Below are 24,850 nucleotides of genomic sequence, written 5' to 3'. Positions count from 1 at the left end.
CACACACACACACACAAGAGCACACTCCTGTACTCACACACTCACTCCTATACTCAGATATGTGCACTCACACTCACGCGCTCACACACATGAGCACTGCTGCACTCACATACACATTCGCACATCCCCACTGCACTCATGTACTCACATGCATACTCCTGCACTCGCGCCCAGGGCCTCACACACACACAGGCACAGGCGCACTCTCTCACACAGGCGCTGGGCACAGCGCTCGCTGGCTCCAGACAGCAGAGCATCCTGCCGGGCACTGGGGGTACTTCTTCTGCAAATTACTCTCGGCCTCTTTTGTGGGCTGCTCTGGGCTCGGCCTGAAGCTACATCAAGCAGGAAGTTTAAATGAAATGGCTCCCAAGTTCCTTAAATGGTTTAATAAAATATATACTGACTTCAATGTGCAGTTTATAGTGGCAAACTATGGCCCCTCAGTTGGGAAAAATGACCTCCAGCCGGCAATATTACTTTCAGCTTCATGATCCTAGTCCACTGTCGCCCATTCCCGCAACCCACTGGGCAATTCTTTTCCGTAACAAGGCTGGCTGCAGCCACCGCCATGTGTGCTAGGCCGAAGGTGCCGGCACTGTGCCTCCAAATGGCCTTTCTGTACAGAGACAAAAGAAATCACAGGCAGATGACACTGGCAGGGAAGGGGAAGGAACTGCTCACTGCTTGCTGCTCGGAAAGCAGAGGCCAGGAAATAGGGGTGAGGATTTGGAGAGATCTGAAGGCATCAGATATGGCATCAGAGATATGGGCATGTGTGTGCATGTGTGTGTGTGTGTGTGTGTGTGCGTGTGTGTATGTGCATGTGCACGTGGGAGCGTGTATGTGTAAGAAAGAGGGAGGAGAGAAAGAGAAAGAGAGAAAAGAGAGAAAGAAAGAGAAGGAGATATATAGAGAGAAAGAGAAAGAGGAGATATAGAGAAAGAAAGAAAAGAGAGAGAGAAAGACAGAGAAAGAGAAAGAAAGAGAGAAAGAGAGAGAAGATATATATATATATATATATATATATATAGAGAGAGAGAGAGAGAGAGAGAGAGAGAGTAAATCCTTTTCAATACCACCCAGAATGGGGGCAGACAAGTTAGAGTTAGGAAAAATGCCTAAGCACAGAAAGCACAGGTGGGGCATAACCAGAGTTTATAAACCCACTCACCATGATGACAAATGACTCTGAACAACTTTTCCAATCACTAATGGCCCTTCCAATGTTTGGTGCTGAAAGGATCAGCCTCATCTAAGGAAGGACTAGAATTGGGCTGCCAGAAACTGATGACCTTAACCCTAGTTTGTTTATTGAGGTAGTTGGCTAAGGTCATTAGTATTATATGGTTAATTCGATTAGACATCTTACAATTTTTTTTAAAAGGCCTTCTTTGGCATTAAAAAAAAAAGCAGCAATTTCCTTTTCTGACATTTTTCATTTTTAAGGTAATAAAAATGGCACATGTGTACCGTGGCGTAATGGATTAATTAAGGAATATTATGTTTATCCTAACTCTTACCCGAGTTGTACATCTTCATAACTCACTCATAAAAATTAATGCATTATCTTATACCATGGGATGATAGATCTTCTATTTTTACCAAATCTGCTCAGAATACATTGTTCTCAATTGGATTATTTTGAGAAATAGTACGTACCATATTCTGATATCATCGGTCCAAAATTATATTGTTATTTTAAAACATTTATATTATTATACTTAAAAAAAACCAAAACCTTCTTCCCACTGGGGCTTTGAATTTCAGGCTATTCTTGCTCTTAGAAAATCAAGCTGCTTCCCACCTACACTCCCAGGCAGCCTATTTTATATCTTCTCTCATTCACAATGGATGTGTTGTTTAAAAAACACATGCATTGCATCAAAGAATCACTGGACAGTATTTTTTGGCTATTTCTTTGTGTCTTGATGGTAGATGTGAGTATAAAAGAATATTCATGCAAGATTCATAAAGGCCCCAGATTTCAAAATCAACAGATGAAAAATCCCTAAAAATAATAATGTCCAGATGTTGCTTATTTAAATGAGCTGTTGCTATTTAATGTTGCCAATCACAAAAGTGATAGAATTTGAGAATTTCAAGGTATTCATAATTTGCAGAGGATTATAATTTTTTTTTTTTTTATCCAGGGAGCATCCAGGGAGATTAAACCCGGCGTGTCAGTAAACACAAATGGCTCCCTCACAGAGGCCACCTGTGTAACCTTGGCGGCACAGCGCATTCTTACCCAGGACCCTTCCGAGGAAAATGTAACTTGCCGGGCCTCAAATGTAGCTTGTTTTTAATGTGCTAGAACTTCAGAATTGGAGGCACCCAGAGGAATCCCATAGGCCGAATTTCTGTTTTTATTGGTCAGAAAATGGAGCCCAGAAACTCAAAATGCTTGATCCAAAGTCCTTCATCTGAGAAGTAGGGAAGAAAAAAAAAAAAAAGCAGTCAGAATTTAGTTTTCCGGCTGGGACACTGTCCACTTGCTAGCATTGAGGCTCAGTGTTCACCTCCTCCCCAGGCTCACAAAGAGCTTGTAAGAACAGGCCTCAGGACTGTCCCAAGGGACTAAGCAGGGACCTAAACAGACCACTGACACTCTGTCAGGTCCCTGCAGAGCTTCTCTGGCCTGGGTCAGAAGGAAGGAATCGGCAAGGCCTTCTTTCATGGTTGACAGTGTCAGGGTCCCTGGAGCCGCACAAGGAAATGGTCACTGGCAAGGATGTAGGGAGAGTCTGTGTTTGAGAGCCAGGTGGGTGGGGATGGGAGATACTCTGAATTCTTCTGATCAAACCTGGTTGGGAGACAGGTTCGCCTGCCTCTCGGGTCCTCTCCACCCTTGATTTTAGCACAGGCAGAGCCTGGCCCCTGAACAATGTGCATGTGGAGTGTGGTCTCACCTCCTCTACCTCAGAGGCAGAGTTAGGTCTCGACTTGCCTGGGAGTGTGTGGTCCTAGGTGTTTGATTTCAACTAGGAGTCCAGAATGACGGCTTCGTTCCAAAGGGCGAGGACTGCAGGGGTGGACCTGGTGCTGGGCATGAGGTCTTAGAAGTGGAAGCTGAGTTCACTAAAGGCACCCTGCAGGGGTGGGGGCAGGCGGGTTCTGCTGCCCAGCCCAGAGCTCTCTATCCGGGCTGGGTGCAGGAAACAGGACCTCTTCATTCAGCCCCCGAGAGAAAGGGCATTCTGGGCCTCTCCTTCCCCCTAGGAGAGTTGGTGGCCCCCATCCCAACACTCCCTACTCAGGACTCCCTCACCTGGGGGAAATGCTTCTCTCCTCTCTGTGAAATGCTGCAGCTCGTGCAAGAAGGGCAGTATCTGAACGGAATGATCTTTTTTTTAACTTCAGTCATAGAAAGGTGTGGGGAAAAGAAGCTGGAGGCTAACACACTATTTGAGAAGCATGTAGGGACCTGGCCACAGGATCTTGCCGGCAAACTAACTCAGGGAAGGCAGAGGTCCGTGCCCTGCACAGAGGCTGAGGGCAGCACACTTTCTGCTGGCAGGAAGACCAGACCCCAGTTAACTGATGCACGAGGGCTCTGGCCTTGCCCTGGCATGGACCTTCCAGAACCTTGGTCTCTGGTTTCTGCAGCTGCAGCCAGGGAGGCAGCCTATCTCTTGGCGCTGGTGGGTCTCAGGCCTGATGCTGGAGCATCTCCCACACCTCATCATTTTTTTCTTTTTTTCTTTACTTTTTCTTCTTTGGGTTTTGAGGCCACACCCAGTGATGCTCAAGGCTTATCCTGACTACCTTGAGCTCTGGAATCAATGCTGGTGGCGCTCAGGGGGGCCATATGGGACGTCAGGGATTGAATCTGGGTCAGCTGCGTTCAAGGCAAGTGCCCGACCTGCTGTGCTACCCTGCTCCTCATCATCTTTTCTGCTGCCAAATCCCAGCTTTTACTGTGGTTCCCCCCTGTAGGGCTAGCATAAATGCAAGCTGGGCAGCTGGTGGTTCAAATGATAGCAAAAGGACATGGAAGTCCCCCCCCCCCCGCAGAAGATCTAGGTCCCTCTTGCAAGACCACGTGTCCATGAGTGCCACCCCAAGCCCCACCCTCTGGCCAGTGCTCCAGATGAGTAGGGAGAGGAAGCACCCAATTTCTGGGCTGGGTGGGATAGGGAGCAGTGGGGAGCTGGCCCAGCCAGCTCAGAGGTAGAAGGTGCCACCAAGAAGGAGGTGGTCTGCCTGGAGGACCACCTGGCTGGTTCCTAGACAGTCCTACCAGACACCTCTGGCCAAGTGGGTGAAGGAGGCCCTGGAGGAAGTCAATCAGCCAGCTGCCCCCAGAGATCAAGGCCACACAGGACCACAGCCAGAAAGGAGACCTCTCAGGGAGGTCTGACCTCTGACCTCTGTCACTGGCCCAGACATCCCTCTGGGTCCAGACAGACCTCTGGACCAACAGGGCTTCTTCCTCAGGTCTTCTACAAATGTTAGCAAGACAAGGTCCTGGTCACTCAGCCCTCCACTAACAGTGACACTCAGGCCCCTGAACTTGCAGCACATCTGGGAACTCCGGGAGGCAGCTGCCGCAGAGCCAGTGAGCTCATGGCAGGGAGACGCCAGTGCCAGGCTCTCCCAGCTGCCACACTAGAGTCCACGGCAGAGCACCCACCCCAGCCAGCCCTGTAGCCCTATTCACGTGAGCATGAAGAGGCCAGAGGGGTTGGAGCTCACATAGGGTGGGGTCAGGAATCACTGGGCTCCCCTGCCCTTGCAGAACAAACATCCCCCGCCCTGTGATCAAGTCTCACCTTGACTTCCCAGGTGTAAAAACATTGTTTTCTTTCACACATCCTTTTTTTTTCTTTTTCTTTTACATTTTGTGTCACACCTGGCAATGCACAGGGATTACTTAAGGGACCACATGGGATGCTGGGAACCAAACCCGGGTCGGCCATGTGCAAGGCAAACACCCTACCCGCTGTGCTATCGCTCCAGCCCTATTTTACGCCTCTTTCTTCAAATGAAAGCTCGACGAGGGTGCTCAGTATGACCGAGGGTGCTCTCGACAGGGTGACCTGGGAGGGGCGGGCCGGTGTGTCCTGATGCTCCCACTGCCTGCTCTGTATGAGCCACAGCTTCGCGGACGCCTTCAGACCACTAGGTCTCAGTGTACCTCTGATCTCTGCCAGCAACGTGTTAGAAGCTTGCATGTTCAAACCCTACCCCAGGCCTTCTGAGTCAAAATCCCTAGCAGGATCCTAAGCTGGTGTGCTCCTTCCTCCAGGCAGCTGCTGCTCCCTGGTGCTCCCTTCCTGCACCTGGATCCATGCACAGCAGGTGGGAAATTCTTAAAGTACCAGGTGTCAGTACCATCTTAAGATCTTAGTTAAGTGACAAAAAACTACCCTACGGAACCCAGCTCACTCCTAAGAGTCTTGTTTTGTGCTGTTAACTGTTTTAGATTTGAAAGTGCATGAGGAAACATTGAGAATCTTCTTGCAGAACTTCAAGACAAAACCAGAAATGGTTTTTGGGGAGGACAAGTTCAAATCACACACCTCTCCACCTCTGGCCCTCAAGCGCGCGCACACACACACACACACACACACACACACACACACACACACACACACACCCCTACCTGCACCCTCAGTTCTAACTCCCCACCCCCTTGCCCTACAGTGTTAAAGGGCTAATTCCTACCTTCCCAAGGCTGAGTACAGAGAACCCGAGATAAAGGTTTAGCTGCTAGTCCACAAAGAGACTAGGAGAAAAGGGCTGGGGCAATCCAAGGCAGAAAATCAAGGTCAGATGATGCATGGGCCTGCTGGGCTTTGGTAGTCAGAGACCAAAGTCTTCAAAGAGTTAAAAAGAGAAAAAACAAACAAACAAAACCCCAAGAGAACCCATTTCCAAACACATGGGCAAGTGTTAGCATTAGTTCTCCCATTTACTCTCAGGCACAAAGTGATTGCCAGATCAATTAGTTCCTGGAACATGGACCAGGCACCCAAGGTGCAGGTCCCTTGCTTGAGAGCATCGCTGTAGGATTGGGGAGATGGTTCATGGGGCTGGAGCACATGCTTAGTGTGCTGGAATCTCAGATGTGATCCCCAGCACAGCATGGTCTCTGAAGACTGCCAGGAGCAAGCCCCAAGCACGGAGCACTCGGGGATGCCTCATTCCCAAGCACTGCCAAGTGTAGCATTACAAAACAAAACAAACACCGTCACTGAGAACTTTCAAGAATGGACCTCAAAATTCAAAGCCACTGCCATCTTCATGTCAATCATATTGTGGGCCCACAAGTCAGGCTCTCATACTTTCTTTTGAGCAAAGTGAAAGGATAGGAGTAGTGCTCCGCTGGACTTCAACGCTCATGAAAGACTCGGTAAATGCACAAGACCTGTTTGTAGATAATCAGCAACTACTGGGGCGTACGGGCTGTCATGCATTGCCACACATACAAGGAGAACCACATCTCTGCTTGAGATGAACCAACTACTCCCTGGAGCTCGTTTTGAGCTAATCCCTTGGAATGAGAGATTATTTCCATAAGGCACACAAAAATAGCAAATCAACTCGAACAAATGGCTATCTATGCTTTGCCTGCATGCAGAATTATCAGAAGATTCCTGGTATCGTTGGATACCTGATGGATGGAGAGGAGAGCAAAGGGGGGATAGGCTAAGAGAGACAATGGATTGATCCCCTCATTCAATGCAACAACTGACCCTCTGAGTCCAAAAAAGCAAATGGGGGTGGGGAGAAAAGTTCCACATTGAGGCTGCCAAAGGCTATCTGTGCCTAGAATGGTTCTAAACAAGGTATGATCAACAGTGTGATGGGGAAGCATCCAGTAACATGCACACATCAATTCCTCAGTTTTCTTCCTCTAGGTTAGGGACATAACTCGCTTTTTTTCTCTTTTCTGTTAGTCCTGAGGAAGTGCTGTGCATAGCGAATCTTCTCCTTCCTAGCATGCTGACATTCCTCCGCTCTTGTACGATCTTAGGATTTAAATGAAGAGGATAAAGAAAAACTCAGTTCGCCTAACACCTCCTGGAGCTTTTTTCTCACCCACAGTTTTCCACGTTCCCCCACTGACAATATCACTCTTCAGCAAAATTCCAGGTTTTCCTTTAGTTGATTTCAGATCTAAAAGCCCAGACAGCTGGGCAGTGGGCACCGTGATGGTGAGAAGGGCAACAGAGTGAGTGCGGGAAAGGTGCCGCCCCAGCCAGGTACGGGTAAGTGACTCGTGCAAGTTATTCTCTTGGCTGATACACAATTACTTTGCCTGCAAAGTGGGTTGCTGAATAGGTGATAAGAACTAAAGTTTCGGGTGAGCCAAGACTGTCTGTAAAGGGCCTGGCGAAAGGCACGGCAGACTTTACAGGCCGGTGCTCTTCTGCAAATAGAGCATCTAGGCATGTTGAGCGAGTGAGTCCAGAACCCATGCGCTAAAGAAACAGACAGAACTGAGATCTAAATTTCACAGACTTCTCATATGTTACAAAGCTGTTTTTGCTTTGATTTTTTCCAGTTACTTAGAACCGTAAAAGCCATTCTTAGCCACAAGCTATATAAAAATAACAGTACACATATTGTGAACTACTTTATAAAATATAAATAAATAAATAAATAAAATGGAAAAAAATAAAGCAGTGCCCTGTGAGATGCATCATTTGGGATGGTTCCTAACCAAAAAACAAAGTACGTTTTGGAGAGGATGTGGAGATATTAAAACCCTGGTACACTATAGGTGGGACTACAAAATGGCTCCACCACTATGAGGAAAATGTGACAGGTGCTCAGGAAAAGTTCAAATGGAATAAGCATAAGATCCAGTAATTCCGATTTGGGTTATGTACCCAAAGTGCAGAGAAACGAAATCAGGGTTTTGATTTCTTGATATTTGTATGCCTATATGTGTGGTCAAATTATCTGCAATAACTGCGAAGTTACATGCAGTAACTCTGAGAGTCAAATTCGTAAGATCAGAAGGTAGAACGGTGGTGGCCAGAGGGGAGATGGTTTAATGGGAACAAACTTTCAGCCTTAGTCAATAAAAGATACTCAGTATGTAGAGTGGTGATGGATACTTGACAATGTAAATGTATTCACATCTCTGAATGGCACACAAAATCAAGACAGTAAATTCTATTGTGTGGATTGGATAATTGTTGAACTTTTAAAATGTTAAAAAAGAAGTCTGCATAGCAGAGGTGACCACCCCAAGCATCGGGTGTACAAGCAGCCCAGGAAATATTCGCCATAAAGAAAATGAATGGAAGGGTATTGGGTTTAGAGACTTGAGCGCTAAGAGGCAAATAAAGACATTTCTAAGATTCATTCATTCAAGTATTCACCGAACTCCAGCTCTGTGGCTAATCTGGCAAAGACACTAGAAGAGGCATCACAGTCCAATCTCTCCACCCCAGGCACAAGCTGCTGACTAGAGAAAGCCTGCTCCTTCACACATGCGACACCCCAGGGGCCGCCTGGGGTGCCAATGTTCAGGGGAGTGCGGTGAAACCTCATGGCTCATCCACAGACTGCACACCCCCACCCTGGGGGTGGTCAGTGATCTTGTCAAGGATGGAGAAGTTCAATGACTACAAGGGTAAGTTTAATTATATGTTGTCGCTGACTAGCCGTGGTTATGATGGTACAATTACACATGTAATTTATAGGCGAGATACTTGCATACATAATAAACCAAAAGCAAAACATTAAATTTCAGTGGATACTAAATATATTCAATTGGGCCAAGGCATATTCAATTGGGCCAGTCCGGTTTACAAGGGAATGGGAGAGAAAGGCCAAACCCTGCCCCTGTCTTTGAAGCACTGGCTGTCCCCACCCATCATGACACGTGGCATCCATCCCAGGAATGCTCGCCTCAAACACCAAATAAATCCCAAACTCCCAGTGGTGTGTCAGCAATGCCCCTTCACAGAAAGAAGAGGGTGGAGGCCTGACCCAGGAAACTCAGCCCCTCCCCCCTTTGTGACATTCTCTGAATGGCTAGCTGATGTCCTGAGGGTATTGGGAAGACCACAGGTTTGGCACGGTCTTGAGGCCCCAGATCTGGTATGAATCAGAGGAGGGAGAGCTAATTATCGCACACCAGCCTATACATTTATTAACTTGAATTGAGAGAAAGAGGAAAAATGAGTGAACAGGGAAACTCAGAATAGTAACAGTGACAGTGACTGGTTAAATGCCTACTTGGACCCAATCCGTAATTTAAGAGCTTCCAATCCACCGCATGATCATTATTTCCACTTCCAATTTATAGATGGAAAGACTGAGGCCCCGTGAGGCTAAGTCCTAGGACACATGCTCATAGAGTCTCTAAGCATGGACCCAGGGTTCAACCAGGAAACTGGGCCCAGAGGGTTTTGCTTTAAGCTTCCAGGTCTATGGATAAGGCCTCTCCTGGGTATTCCCCATCAGCGCTACTGTTATGCCCAGTGGGCAATAACTTCAAAGGCAAGGGAAGGCTTTGCATCCTCAGACCCAGGTCCAATTTCCAAGAGGCAGGCAATACTGCCTTGACTGAGAATGTCCCACCCCTGCTCCAAGCCTAAGCTTTCTCCAACAGACTGGAGGAAGCCCCAGTCATGGAGCTGCTGGTTCCCCAGAGATGGAGTGTGTTGCCTCAAGAAAACACATTAGCTCCACACAGAACAGGAACCAGCAGCAACCAGCCTACTGTGTGGGCCGTCTTCTACTCTGCTTCTGTCTCCAGTTCCATCATTTGTATGTGCACAAAGACTTTTAAAGATATATTTACAAGGCACTCGTGTGGTTTCAGCTTACAGAAGTTGTCTTGCACCATACTAGACAGATTTTTATTTTTATTTTTTTACATTTAAAAAAGTAATGGAAGAGCTGGAGGCATAGCTCAAAGGACTGGAGTTCATGCTTTGCCTGGAGGAGGCCTGGGCTCTACCTGGTACTCAATCCCTGGCACTGCTTGGTTCCCAAAATCACACCAGAAATGACCACCAAGCACAAAGATAATGAGGATGTCTTTCTATAATGAGCCATTTGGATGTGTGTGTGTGCTTGCATGCATGCATGCGTGCATGTATGTAGTGTTTTGATTATAATGGGGAGGGCAAGTAATGAAGAGATGATAACATGAGATTTCATTTGGACCTACTATTCTAAGGTTCTATTAGGGCTTGTGTCAGAGTCCCAGGTGCCCGTCCATTCATTAATCCATGCTTCCAGTTACCAAAATTTTATTAAGAACCTACATGCATCAAATACCATTCCCAGAATGGCCAGGTTTCTTTGCAGTATGGAGACAGACCAGAAACCAATAAAGTAGTGAGAGACAAACACTGTGTGCTCCCAGCATTTGAAATCCTCTGAACACAAAGCTAGTCAGAGCCATTCCCTCCTTACACGGTCATCACGGATCAGTTGTGAAATCAAAAAAGAGGGTCTTCCGTGGAAAAAGTTAATGGTCCAAAAATGTATTCCAACAAGGCAGAATCCGTTGAGGGCAAATACTTCAGAAAATATTTCTATGACAAAAAACTTTATTTCTCATCTCCTCTATCCTTGATTTAAATATATACATGTATGTGAGTGCATATGTATCAAGATTCAAGTATTTCAATATACATTTTGTATTCAAAATACTTTTCCTGATTTCAGTTGATTGCATATTTCGAGCCAATGTTGCAGCAGTAATTTTTGTTCTGAATCAAAAACAAGGGTATCTCTTCTCCCCTCCGCCCAAATCCAGCACCCCTTTTTTTTCCCCTTCTCCCACCCCTCACCCTAAGCCCAACACTCAAACTGCTTCTGAAGGTCTCAAACACAGGCCTCACTTCTTGCCAGTCAGCTAGCTTCCTACTGAAGATTTGGGGAGTTTTAGGGGATAAGGTGCTAAAACCACATCACAAAGGCAGCAGGACAAACCTCCCCATTTCGATTTGAGTGTGTAATTGTTTGAATACATCTTGTCAGTACTATAATAATGTCATCCTTGGTTGACACAGATTTTAAAGCCTTTTGAAAAGGTGGAATGTCATCCATCATGGGCATGATTACAATGGGATTTAAGTAGAAGTTAAAAATGTGGGACCTGGATCAGACATTCTAGCAAAGAGGAGAGAGAAAGAAGTGAGAGGGCGATAACTGAACCTGGAAAATATGTAGAGCTAGCCATCATTCGCATTTCTCTTTCAAAGCCCAAGAGGCTCTGAGAAGTACCAAGGTACTCTAGACCCGGCTGAGTTTCCCCAATCAAGTATCTACCTGAAAGTATCTACCTATGTCTTACCACACTACACTCAGGTCCTCTAGGGGATGGGTGATGATTTCTGGGAGCATCTGGGGAAAGGTGCACTCCAGTAATCTGGTGGGTAGACCCAGGGGTGCAACTACACTTCACAGGAGGCCCACGGGCAAATATCACTCAGTCCTAAGCACCAGTATTGCAGAGGAAGGCTCAAAACCCTGCCAAGAGCCAGAGAAGGGGCCACAGAAAGAAGGAAGGAGAGCTGGGAAAGGACAGGGGTCCTGCCACCTCTGGCTTCTTACCTCTCTGCTCACCAGCAGACCAACGGAGGCAGGTAACAGAAGAGAAAATGTACACGTGGGAAGAAAGGAGTCTCAGAGCCAAACCATTTCCCCTTTTGATCTAAAATACACTTTTATTTCACAAGTCAGAAGGGATTGGAAACCCAACAATTTTTTTTTCTAACTTCGAAGCAAAATAGCCCAGTCCCATCAAAAACAAAATAATCTCTCTGGCAGATCCCTGGGACCCTCCAACCTCTTACCTGACAAATCACAACAAGGCCTACAGATGTCAGATTCATCCCCGAGCCCAATCACACACCCGGATTACTAAGGCACGGAATTGTGAATTTCATTAAATATGTTAAAGGGGAAAATCAGCTTTGAAAAATAGTAATCCTGTCTTTCAACAAAAATATTATAGGAAGCTATGAATTTGGTAGATCCGAATAGGATGTTGGTACATGTTTTACTAAGGTAATATAATGGCACACTATTATTAGATCACATTAATCATCACTGTGCCAACGGCAGTGACAGCCCCACTGAAAAGGATTGAAAGGCCTGGTAATGGATATAAATTACCCATTGTGTGATAAAAGGATTTTTACTAAGAAGGTAAGAATAAAACAGCAAATTTCTAATATAACTGTTGTATAAAAACCAAAATAAAAGTAATCCACGGTCAGTAATATCCACAAAATCAGAAAGAAGCGCTTTTCCAACAAGATAAAGTCACAATTTTTAAAAATGTATATTCCGTAAAATATAAAATTAATTTACAAGTGCCTAATTTGACTATTTCCCCAGTTGGTGCGGTGGCCTGCGAGTCAAGTCTGGCTGATGAGATGTGAGGGTAAGTTTACAGGTGAGCGTGGCAGGCGTCACACACGAGCACTGGCTGATCCTCTGGCTTTTGAGTGTTTGTTCAGTCCGGGGCAGAAAAACACTCCAGAGCAGAGTTTGTGAGCTTGAGCCTGACCGAGATGACAAATATAGAACTGCTCAGACCCTTGGTGCCCAGGAAGGAGCAGGAGGGGGCCGCACAGATGGGCTACTGACTCTGGGCATCAACCCCACCAGCTCACAAGACTGCCCACCGGCCAGCAGCCACACCGAAAAAGATGTGGCACAGGAGGAAGGAGTCACTTCCGGCCGCTCCTGAGACCTTTCATCTCTCCCGACATCACAGATTCATCCCACCCAGATACCCCAAGACCCAGACTGTGCTGGCTCCAAGACTTCATATCCAGAAGCTTCTGTTCATGGGAGGAAGGGAAAGCTGGAAGAACTTTTAACCCAGAGGGCATCCTGCACTCCCCCAAACTCACAGCCACTCCAAGGAACTACAAAACAAGGTTCCTTACCTAGCAAGTCTTAAAGCAACGGAGCTCCCGCCTGGCTGAAGGGTATTCTTTAAGCAGTGGTGGACAGGAGCTGCAAAAATAAGACCTGTTAGACATTCTCAATGTCAAGCATATGGGCTTCAATAAGAAGATACACATCATTCACCTGGGGTAATAATTGTAATAATTGCTGGGTTAGTCCAAAAACATTTAATAGCCTCACTGCCCCAATTTATTGAGCATTTTTTTTCTTTTTGGGTCACACCCAGCAATGCACAGGGGGTTACTCCTGGCTCTGCACTCAGGAATTACTCCTGGCGGTGCTCAGGGGACCATATGGGATGCTGGGAATTGAACCTGGATCGGCCGTGTGCAAGGCAAAATGCCCTACCTGTTGTGCTATCACTCCAGCCCTGAGCAATATTTTTCTTAATGAGATATAAATTCAGTGCCAGACACCTTTTCCCGCCCTCCCCCAAACACCTTTCTAGACTAGGGAAAGCCTTCACTGTCCCGATCTTGGCCCCAGGACCTCCGGCAGATACCTGCCAAGCTGACCTTTTCTCAGAATTAATTCAGGTGTGTCAGAAGGCTTTGAACTCTGCCCATCCCCTCCCACCTGGAGGCAAACACCCCTCCCTGCGGTCTCAGAACTGGGGAAGCAGTCACTCTCCACCCTCAGCTCCAGGACCTTCTCTCACAGAACTCGCCAAAGCTGGTGCTGTGTCTAAACCAAATCAGTTGTTCCAAAAAGTCCCAGAGGCCTCTCTGATACCCCAAACCATGCTGATACTAATGCACCTATGTAGCAACTTCACTCCTTCAATCTCTAATTCTAACGGTTGGTGGGCAATTGCAGGTTCTGATATCTGTCCCAGAACATTCTATAATAACTCTGGTACATAAATTTCAGTGGAGCGATAGCACCGCGCATAGGTCATTTGCCTTGCATGCAGCCAACCCGGGTTTGATGCCTTCATCCCTTGGAGAGCCTGGCAAGCTATCGAGAGTATCCCGCCCACACAGCAAAGCCTGGCAAGCTACCCATGGTGTATTCCATATGCCCAAATCAGTAACAACAAGTCTCACAATGGAGATGTTACTGGTGCCCACTTGAGCAAATTGATGAACAATGGGACGACAGTGCTATAGTGCTACATAAATTTCAGTACCTAGATTATCACTTGCCTGACCACTGAAGTATCATCTCAAGGGCATGGAAATTGTTAGAATAACACATGATAACCAGAAGAACCTTAAAATAATGAATGAGATCAGTACTCAGATAATGGGGAATCCAAAGCTTAATTGTTAGTACCCACAAAACTCTATGGGCAATGCGGAAACAAAGGAATTCACCTACACTGGTAGACAGAGATAGAAGTCCTGGCAAATCCTTGAGCTCAACAAAAATCTCAAGCTCCTTGAGGAGGACCTCAAATCAACACTCCATGCAATGGCAGTGGAAATAAAGCAATCACTTGAAGAGAAATTCAATCAGCTCAAGGAAGAACTGATTCAAGGCATTGAAGAGTCCATACAAATGTAATTGAAGGAGTTAGAATATACAATAGCAAACCACAACAACAGAATTCTGCATGCAGAAAACCATATTAGCGACTTTGAAAACAAAATACAAGTCATCAACAGTAATGAAGCAGAGAGAGAGAGAGAGAGAGAGAAATTAAAGAATAGAAAAGAATGTAAGATTCTTAATGGATGATAGCAAGAGGAACAGTCTCCAAATTATAGCCAAGAAAGGGGGAAAAAGAGAAAGGAAAGAATGAATGGTGGAAGAAATAATAACAGAACTTCCCCATTTCTGGCAAAAGGCTTATGCACAGATTCAAGAAGCCCAAAGAGTACCAAACAAAATAGACTCAAACAGAGCAACACCAAGACACATAGCAATCAAAATGGTAAAAACAAAAGACAAAGATAGACTACTTAAAGCAGCAAGAAAGAATAAAAACCTTACATCCAATGGAAATAACAGAATCAAAACAGATCTTCCATATGATATCAAACAAGCAAGACATGAGTAGAATGACATATTCAAGGTATTGAATAAAAAAAATTTCAACCTAGAGTCCACTACCCTACAAAGCTTTCATTTAGATTTGAAGGAGGAATAAAAACCATTTCAGGCAAACAAGAACTAGCACCACTTGTGACAACTAAAACAATACTGCAAGAATTACTGAAAGGCCACCTATAAAAAGCAAGTGGTCACTTGCAAAAATAACTTAGCCCCCTGTCCCCCCAACACACATACAAAATGACAATACAGTCTTTTATATCAGTAAACTTTCTTAATGTAAATGTACCAAACTCTCATAAAAGGCATGGAGTAGCTGAATGGATCAGAAAAGAAACTCTCTTTGCTGCTTACAGGGAACACACCTATACTCACAGGATAAATACAGGCTCAGAGGCAAAGGATGGAAGACAATCATGCAAGCCAATGATAGACAAAGAAAACAAAAAGGTTGGGACAACCATATTTACATCAGATAGCATTCAACATAAAGTAACGAGAGACTGCAATCTATACTATGTACTGGTTAACAATAGATGAAGAAATACTAACTCTTGTCAACATTTGTGCACCAAATGAAGGGTCAGGAAAGTTCATACAGCTTCTATTCACATTCCTAAAGAGAGACATTGATGGAAACACAATAGTAGTGGGAGACCAACTACTTTTGCCACTAGACAAATCAACCAGACAGAATATCAGTAAAGAGAAAAGAGTCCCAAATGAGGATCTACAAAAGTGGGATTATTGTACATACATATGGCTTTCCATACACCCCACCCCACACCACTACCCCCCCAAAAAATATGGATGTATTTTTTCCTATGGTGCCCATGAAAAACTTCCCAGCATAGGCCACATATTCTGGGGCATAACTCAAAACATACATCAATTTACAAACATTGAAATCACACAAAGTATCCTCATAAACCACAATTCCATGAAACTAGAAATGAGTCACAAAAAATAAGATGGGGGAAACTTTGATTACTTGGAAGCTGAATAAAACATTGCTAAAGAACAACTGGATCAAACAGGATATCAAGGAAGACATAAAAAAGATTCCTTGAAACTAATGAGAATAAAGATAGAGCCTGGCAGAATCTCTGGGATATAGCGAAAGCTGTACTAAGGGGAAAATTCAGAGCAATGCAGGCAGGTTTACATTAAGAAAGAAGAAAAATCCTGAATCAACACCCTAAGCACACATCTCTAAAATCTAGAGAAGGAACAGCAAATGAATTCAAATGAACCCCCAAAATAGTAAAAACAAGAACATAAGTCAATCATATAGAAACCAAGAAAGTACAACAAAGGATCAATGAAATCAGGAGCAGTTCATCAAAAAAAAAAAAAGACAAATAGCAAGATTCACAAGGGACAAAAAGAGAAAATGTCCAAATAAATTCTATCAAAGGTGAAAGGGGAAAAATTCCAACAGATCCCCCAGAAATCCAAAATATAATGAAAGGTTATTATAAACAATTTATGCTATTAGGCTGGAGAACCTAAAAGAAATGGATAGTCTTAGAATCGTGTAATCTTCCAAAATTGAACAAGGAAAAAATAGAAAGCCTTAACATACCAATCACAAGCAAGGAAATCAAAACAATAGTTAAGAATCTCTCCAAACACAAAAGTGTGGTCAAGACAGATTCACCGAGGAGTTCTAGCAAACCTTCAAGTAAGACTTGTTGCCTTTACTTTTAAGCTTTTCCAAATCATTGAAGAAACAGGAATCCTTTCTAACACCTTCAACAAAGCTAACATTACACTGATATGCAGAGCAGACAGAGACGCATCTAAAAAAGAAAATTTTAGATTAATCTCCTTGATTAACATTGATACAAAAATTCTCAACAAAATCTTAGCAAATGAAATCCAATAACACACCAAAAATATCATATACCATGATTAAGTGGAATTCATTTGAGGAACGCAAGGATGATCCAACATATGCAAATCGATTAACATAATCAGTAAAAGGAAATATAAAAATCATGCGATCCTATCAATCAATGCAGAGAAAACTTTCAATAAGATTCAACATCTATTAATGATTTAAAAAATTAAAAACTTCAACAGAAAAAGAGATAGAAAAAAACCTTTCTCAGGATAGTAGCAGTTATCTATACCAAGCCGACAGCAAGTATCATTATGAATAGTGGAAAAAATGAAAGCATTCCCTTGAGATCTGGTACAAGGCAAGGATATCCACTCCCTCCACTTTTCTTCAGCATAATATTAGGAATCCAAGCTACAGATCTCAGGTAAAGAAAAAAAATAAGAGAATGCATATTTTTAAAAAGAAAAAAGTCAAATTATCATTATTTGCAAATGATATAATCATACATATATATATAGAAAACTCTAAAGACTTCTATTTTTGTGGAAGCTCCTACAAACAATAAACCAATACAGCAAAATGGCTGGCTACAATATTAATAAGAATGTGACCAATACTTAATAAAAATTGGTCACATTCTTATATACAAGTAATGAATCAGAGAAGAACATCATCAAAGATTTGATCTCAAAAATCTTTGATCTCAAAAATATCAACTATCTAGGAATCAGCTTAACAAAAGATGTGGAAGATCTATACCATAAAAACTTTAAATCATTTAAGAGAAAGAGATAGAATCAAATATCCAAACACAAATCCCTATATCTATGGTCAGCTAGGAAACTAAAAACATGAAATGAAGCAAAGATAACCCCTTCAACAAATGCTGCTTGGAAAACTGGATAACTACATGTAAAAAATTAAACTTAGATCCATACCTCACACCTTACACACACACACACACACACACACACACACACACACAGACACACACACTCAAAGTGAACCAAAGACCTTGAGATCAGACTGGAATTTATAAAGTACATTGAGGAAAAATATAGGTAGAATACTTCCAAAATTTGGACCATTGGCAAAGGTAACAAAATAAAAAATAAACAGATGGTATCAAACTAAAGGGATGTGGTATGACAAAAGAAACACAGGCTAAAACTAAAAGATGGTTAGAGAGAAAATATTCATATTAACATATCAAATAAAAGGTTTATATTCAAAATATATAATGTATTTACAAAGATTAACAGAAAAAAAATCCAAAAGTCGTATCAAAAAAAAAAATGGCAAGAGGAGGGGACCAGAGTGATAGTACACTGGGTAGGGCACTTGCCTTGCACGCAGTTAACCCAGGTTTAATCCTTGACATCTCATATGGTCCCCCAAGCTCGCCAGGAGTGATCTCTGAAAGCAGAGTCAGGAATAAACCCTGAGCACCTCAGAATGTGGCCCAAAAACCAAAACAGAGGGGAAAAAAGTGGGAGTTGGAAATTAACAGGTACTTCTCTGAAGAAGACAGGTAGATGGCTCATAGGCATGTGAAAAAGTGTTTGACTTCATTGATTATTAGGAAAAATCCAAACCAAGTCACCAATGATATAGTTCACACCAGTAAGAATGTACGTATCAAGCATACTGGGAACAATCCCTGTTGGCAGGGATGGGGGAAACTCTCATCTGCTGCTTCTGGGAATGTTGTCAGGTTCAACCCCTATGGAATACAGTATGGAAAAAATTTAAGTTAAGTAAGAATTGAGCTGCCATGTGACCTAGCACTTCTGGGTATCTACCCCCAGGACACAAAAACATTCAAAAGAACATCTGCACACCACCATTCACTGCTGCATGTTGTACAATAGTTAAGATACGGAATCAACCTAGGTGTCCAATGACAGAAGAATGGATTATGAAGATGTGGTACATATGCACAATGGAGTACTATGCAGCTGCAAGGAAGGATGAAATCATGCAATCTGCTGCAACCCGGAAGGAATTGGAAGATATCATCATGATCCGTGAAGAAGCCAGAAGAAGGACAAACACAGAATGATCTCATTTATCTGTGATATATAGAATAACGTGCTAAGGTTATATAAGGTATTGAATAGGGGAATAACTCGATCAGCCTTGATCCCTGGATAAACGAAGTAGGACAGAGAGGGGAAGAATTAAAGGGGGTACTAAGAAGTAACAGGGAGCAGGAGGAAGGGCCTTGGGTACATCAGTAACGCAGAGGAGTGGTGTAGCTATATAGCCAAGCCGCAGAGTCAACAAGGCTGAAAACGGGAGATCCAAACCACAACAGCCAAACTTTAAAATGTGCCTGTCAAGGAGGCAGGATGGGGAATTGTGGGGAGAGGGGGGTAGGGAGAGTGAGAGAGAGAAACTGGGGACACTGGTGGAGGGAATTTGACACTACTGGTAGGACTTTGCTAGAATACGGTATGCCTAAAATTCAACTATGGGTAACTTTAGTGTCTTAATAAAATAAATATCTTTAAATGAGATCTATGTGGCCTTTAGTGCAATAAGCCACATATTTTCAGCTTCTTCACATGGGGAATCTCCACCTGCAAAGAGAAGGGGTGGGGCTTTGACCAACTCTTCTCTGGATTAGACTGAAGGAAGTTACAGAAAGAAAGATTCACTTTCCTTCCCACTCTTGTGCTTTTCTATTCCAAAAACGAGAAACTGGGGGACTACTCGTGGATTCTTTCCTCACCCTAGTTTCAGTGATCCCTTGAATCACAGTAGGCCACAATTGTACCCCAATTGGCCACACCAACTGTTCAGTGGCCAGGGAAGTAATTGGCAAATCCAAACCAGGAGTTTAATGCTATTCCGGCTTAGATGCAAGGAAAGCCCTTTCTCTGAGACAAGAAGAAGGAAGTAGGCAGGAAGATGTTTCACCTTCTTACTGATTGTCTACTGAACTAAGCCCCTCGTGTAGATGTTCTCATATGGTGTCATGCTCAGGTACATTAAGGGACTCCCGCCAAAGCCTACCGCCCACCTTTTGTTGCTGTGCTTTTATAAGACAAGTGTTCCCTCCTAATAGACTGTTTTATTGACTCTGAAGCTGGAGGCTCTGATATCACGGATGCAGAATTCCAGCACGAACTCTGGGATGTTTCTGCACAAGGGAAACCAGAGGATGATCAGAGTCCCCATAGCCACGCCCAGGAAATAGAAACATCAAACCAATGGTTTGCAGCACTCCAGCCGGCTCCGGGATTGAGTTCTGGCAACCAAAAAGGTGTTTGCTGACTGCGTGCTGGTCATGTTTCCTCAAAGGGCAACAGGGATACTGCTATTTGTAAATATATTTCTACCTGCCTATCTTGAAATAGAAAAAAGAAAGCAACAAGGAAAGATTTACAGCACTCACTCCTCTATTTCTCTCTCCCCCCCCTCTCTCTCTCTCTCTCCCTCTCTCTCTCTCTCTCTCTCTCTCTCTCTCTCTCTCTCTCTCTCTCTCTCTCTCCCTTCTCTTTCCTTCATTGGAATATCTGTTGCATTTTGTTTTTCTTTTTGTTTGTTTTGGTGCCATACCTTGCGCTGTTCCAGGATTACTCCTGGCTTGGCACTCAGGGATCACTCCTGGTGGTGCTTAGGGGAAACCGTACATGGTTCAGGGAATCAAACTCAGGTCGGCCACATATATGGCAAGAGTACTACTCGCTGTACTATCTCTCCAGCTCCCAACTTTTGTTTTTCAATGACATCAGATGTGGCATGCAGAGAGGGTAGAGCCCAGCTCCAGGCCATGTCTCCAGTGTCCCTTAGTTCTGGAGCGGGAGAGGACCATCAGCGCCTAGTTACTTACCCTGAGAAGACTCAGTTTTCTCACAAGATTCCTTTGGTGTGAGAAGGGGGTGTCAGAAGCCAGGGTACACACTAATTTGGTACCCAGGCTCCTGGCTGGCACATTCTAGAGCTATGCTCTAATAGCTGCTCATGAGTACATCCCAGTGACAAGGAGAGCAGCCAGAATGACTTCATCTTGGCAAGTCCCAACCCCACTGGCCCTCAGTCCTGAGATTCACACCGTGGAGCAATACCACCATCTCTGTGATGTGCATGCAATGAGGGGAACTTCCTGCCTAAGTTGCTCCAGGCCCCAGCACAAGTCCTGAGGGCAAGTGAGAGTTATGCTCTTAGAAAGATTGAAAAGACAGTTATGCTCTTGGAAAGACAGTTCCAAAGGTCTGGCCCACCTAGGCAAGCTCAACCCAACAAGGTTCCGGTTAGAGGACAGGACTCCCACTCAGAAACTGAGCCCTTCTGGCCATTCTGCACTTTTAAATAAGAGGCTGTGGTGTCACGATGGTCATGGTTATGTACCTGGAGCCAAGGGGCCGGCACCAAGCCACTCCTGGACTTGGTGACGGGGGGGGGGGGGGGGGGGCGGGGAGGAGCAGGGGCAGAAACGCTCAGGGTGATTCCCAGCATCCTAAGGCAAGAACAGCTCCCCTGGAGCACGTGAGTTGCTGTGAGCAGAAACAGGCTCTGGCATGAGGTCTCCCTGCACCTATATCACCCACAGACCCCATGCTGAGAACTGGGGGGGTCACCCTGTTCCCCAAGCCAAGTCTGACACAGGTATCATTAGATTAAAGGAAGGGAGGAAGGAGTGGGGTCACATACAGCAAAAAAATACAGGGCATGCATCAGGGATGCTCTATAAGAACAAGGGTGCCCAGAGAGTCCGCCCCTGAACGAAAGCAAGAGATCCTGGTTCCCCTTGCAGAATGGGGAAGGCTCAGGGGAGCAGGGGAGTCCCCCTCACCACAGCACCTGGAAAAGGGCCAGGATGGGCCAGGGGTAGCAGGTCTGCTGGGGGGCGGCAACCCTGCCACAGGACAGTCTGGCAGGAAGGGGCCAGGCGAAAGGACCAGCATGTGAGAGAGGGCGCATGAGCAGATGCAGGCAGAACCTGGGGTGTCAAGGTCCAGAGACCCTGATAACACAGAGGCGAAAGAGGCAGGGCAGAGGTATAGAGGATGGGGTTGGGGAAAGGAGGGGCTCTTCTGGGGAAAGAGGGGTGAAAGGCCTTGAGGTCCACTCAGCTCTGCACACGGCACTCACTGCAGCCCCTGCCCTTAGCCCTGCAGGCCGCGCCCTGCCTGCCAGGCCCAGCCTCTGCACACAGCAGGCCCATGCCAGCAGGCCCTCTGCCCGTTGCCAAGGAGGTAATGGGGCACCACTTTCTCTCCCTCCCTTTCTCCTTCCCTCCCTCCAGAGTTCTCCCAAGAGAGTCGGGGAGCACTCTAGAGAAAGCCCGGCCAGGGACACAGGGAAGAAGGTAACTGGTGCACAGAGGTGTGCCACCTAAGTTCAGCCCAGGGCCTTCTCGCAGGCCCACATGACTGGGACGATGTTCAGGCCTCCCACCCACACCTCACTGCGGCTGGCTCCTGCCAGATCAGCTACATGAGCCGCTTGATAGAGCCTCGGGCATCCCCAGGGCTAAGTCCCATTCACCTCAGTGGGCCTGGAGCTCCAGAAATGAAGCAAGGGAAGAGCAGAGAGGGGAGAAGGAAGGCTGGAGAAAGGAGGGAGGCAGTGAGGAATGAAATGACTATGACAGATGGAGGGAAGAGATGGAAGGAAGGAAGGAAGGAAGGAAGGAAGGAAGGAAGGAAGGAAGGAAGGAAGGAAGGAAGGAAGGAAGGAAGGAAGGAAGGAAGGAAGGAAGGGAGGAAGGGAAGGAGGGAGGGAGGGAGGGAAGAAGGAAGGAAGGAAGGAAGGAAGGAAGGAAGGAAGGAAGGAAGGAAGGAAGGAAGGAAGGAAGGAAGGAAGGAAGGAAGGAAGGAAGGAAGGAAGGAAGGAAGGAAGAGAAAGCAAATATGGAAGAGGAGCAGAGAAAGGAGGAGGAGGGTGATTGGGAGGGCAGAAGGTGGGAGCGGAGAGGAAGAGGGGAGGAGAGGGGAGCAGGAGGAGAGGGAGGAGAGGGGCACGTGTGGTGCTGGGACTCAGTGAACAGCCTCAGAGGAAAGACCAGTTGGGATGGTCTGAGAGCAAAGACCAGCGGCAATGTTGGCAAGTGCTGGCGCGGAGAAGAGAGGCATGCTGGGAAGGACAGACGTGGGGGCCCCTGCTCCAGAAAGGGCACCAGATGCTCCAAAAAGTGACGCCAGAGGAGAGAAATCACAGGGCCGCTTCCTCAGGAAGCTGTCGAGTGCTCCTGAGCAGCAAGCAGCAGGGAGCAGCCCGGAGCCCCAGGTGGCGAGAGAGTGGCCAGTGCGGGGCAAAGGGGGAGCCCGCAAACACTCTCCAGAGTCCAAGGACTACTACTCAGATCCCCCTTTGGGGCTTTGACCAAGAGGGCAAAAAGAGGATCCAAACCGTCTTGTACAGAAGAAAGAGAATCCAATTCACATAGCACAAAGGACCCTTTCTGGCAGAGCGGAGAGGGGCAGGAGGGAGGCAGGGAGGCCAAGGGGGAGGCTGCAGTAGCATCCAGGGGAGAGAGGATGCTGGCTGGCTGCAGCAGGGGCCAGCGAAGGTGGGCTGGACAGAGTCTTCTCTGCTCTCATCTGGGTCCAGGGCTCCGGCAACTCAGGGCACCAACCCCCAGCCAGCCCCGCGCCCAGGGCTCAGCTGTAGTCACCATATGTTTCCGACACGTGGCCATCTGGGGCTGCACTGACCCTGCAGGGACCCTCCAGGACCAGCCAATTCCTAAAGATAGCAAATCGCTCCCCAGGGAGCATGCCCTTCCCTCTAAAGCGAGCATCCCGGGGCTCCAGCCCCAACCCGCCCCCCGCCCCGCCTTCACCCCTCTCTCACTCAGGTCCCCCTTTCCGCCTCTCAGCAGCCAGGGCCAGACTCCAGGCCACTGAAAGCAGAGCCCCTGGCCACCGTGCCAATGGGCCCATCCCGAGCCTGTGCCCTGCCAGCCTGTGCCGCCTCCAGGGACTCCACGAAGATTCTGGCCCTCCCTCCCCGCACTCCCTCCGCCTCCTGATGGGCCCTGGGGTCTCCCAAAAGGTGGTCCTACAGTGCCAGGGCCCAGAGGAACAAATGCTCTTATCTCTTTCTTCTCCCAACTCCAGGCCAACAGTGATGCTCAGGGACCATGGGCAGCCGGGCCGGAACCCGGGTCTCCCACATGTGGAGCTCACACTCCCGCCCTTTGTGCCATCTCCCCAGCCCCCTAAGCTGTCTTTCCCGTGGCAGACCTCAGACCCCCCAGTCTCCTCTCATGCCGGTCTTCGCATCACCTTGGAGTCCCCTCCTTCTTCGTGGCAGGCCCTCCTGCCTTTAGAAACAGTTGCCCACCTAACTCTGGCCGGGGCAGGTGCTAGCTAGAGGAGTTTCTCGGCAGAAAAGAACCAACGCTCCGAACTCAGCCCGTTCTCAACCCGGCCTGGCCCACTCCACAGTGCCCAACAACAATGTGCCCCTCACCGCAGGCCAGCCTCCAAGCACGCGGGGCCCACACCTGTGTGAGGGTGCACACATCTGTGTGTGTACATGCACACGCCAGGGTGGGTGGATGGCAGCTGCAAAGCCCGGCACCGTAGAACTCGGCTGAAACCGCACAACGCCGAGTGCGCCGGGCTGCCCAGACATGCTTGCAAGGGAAGCCTCCTCTTTCATTTCAAACAAAGGTAACTTTGAGGGAGAAGCTATTTGATACCTGTTCGATCTAAATGCTTTCAGGATACACAGACATCAGACGCTCAGAGGAATCTGAGAGCCCGCACGACCAACCCAGGCACTGAGACGAAGAGAGAGGACGCAGAGGCTCCTGCAGCCAGCCCGCCGACCCCGGTGCATGTATTTTTACATGCTTTAGCATGAAAAAAAGCCAAGCTGCTCAGAGCCAATCAAATTACTTCCCTGTCTCTTTAATAAACAAATCCATGTGCACATTAACAGTGTTGAAAATTCAATTTAAACTCTTTGTCTGTTGCTGCTTACTCTAAAGATGGTCTTTCTTAAACAACAGAACACCAAGGAGTCGTTAGTGCTCTCTCTTCATTACTTCAAAAAACCAATCATTAGACACCAGAGTATATACGTAATTAGAAAATCACTTCCTTTGCAATCCAAGCTAAGTAGTTTACATACTGTAATTACAGGGAC

General features: G+C 46.3%; 1 protein-coding gene across 9 annotated transcripts in view; it reads right to left on the bottom strand.

Moving 5' to 3' along the window:
* Positions 1-24,850, bottom strand: part of ZNF536 (zinc finger protein 536) — a 442,277-nt gene that overhangs the window by 366,657 nt on the left and 50,770 nt on the right. For 7 of the 9 annotated variants that reach the window (XM_055145193.1, XM_055145201.1, XM_055145199.1 and 4 more), the window contains exon 2: positions 12,882-12,951. The exons of the other annotated variants lie outside the window; for them this stretch is intronic. The gene's annotated coding sequence lies outside the window, so the exon portion shown is untranslated. The remainder of the gene's footprint in view (positions 1-12,881; positions 12,952-24,850) is intronic. 9 annotated transcript variants of the gene reach the window in all.

This window comes from Sorex araneus, chromosome 8 (assembly GCF_027595985.1).
Source record: "Sorex araneus isolate mSorAra2 chromosome 8, mSorAra2.pri, whole genome shotgun sequence".
Lineage (NCBI taxonomy): Eukaryota > Metazoa > Chordata > Mammalia > Eulipotyphla > Soricidae > Sorex > Sorex araneus.
This window is presented reverse-complemented; position numbering and strand designations above follow the sequence as displayed.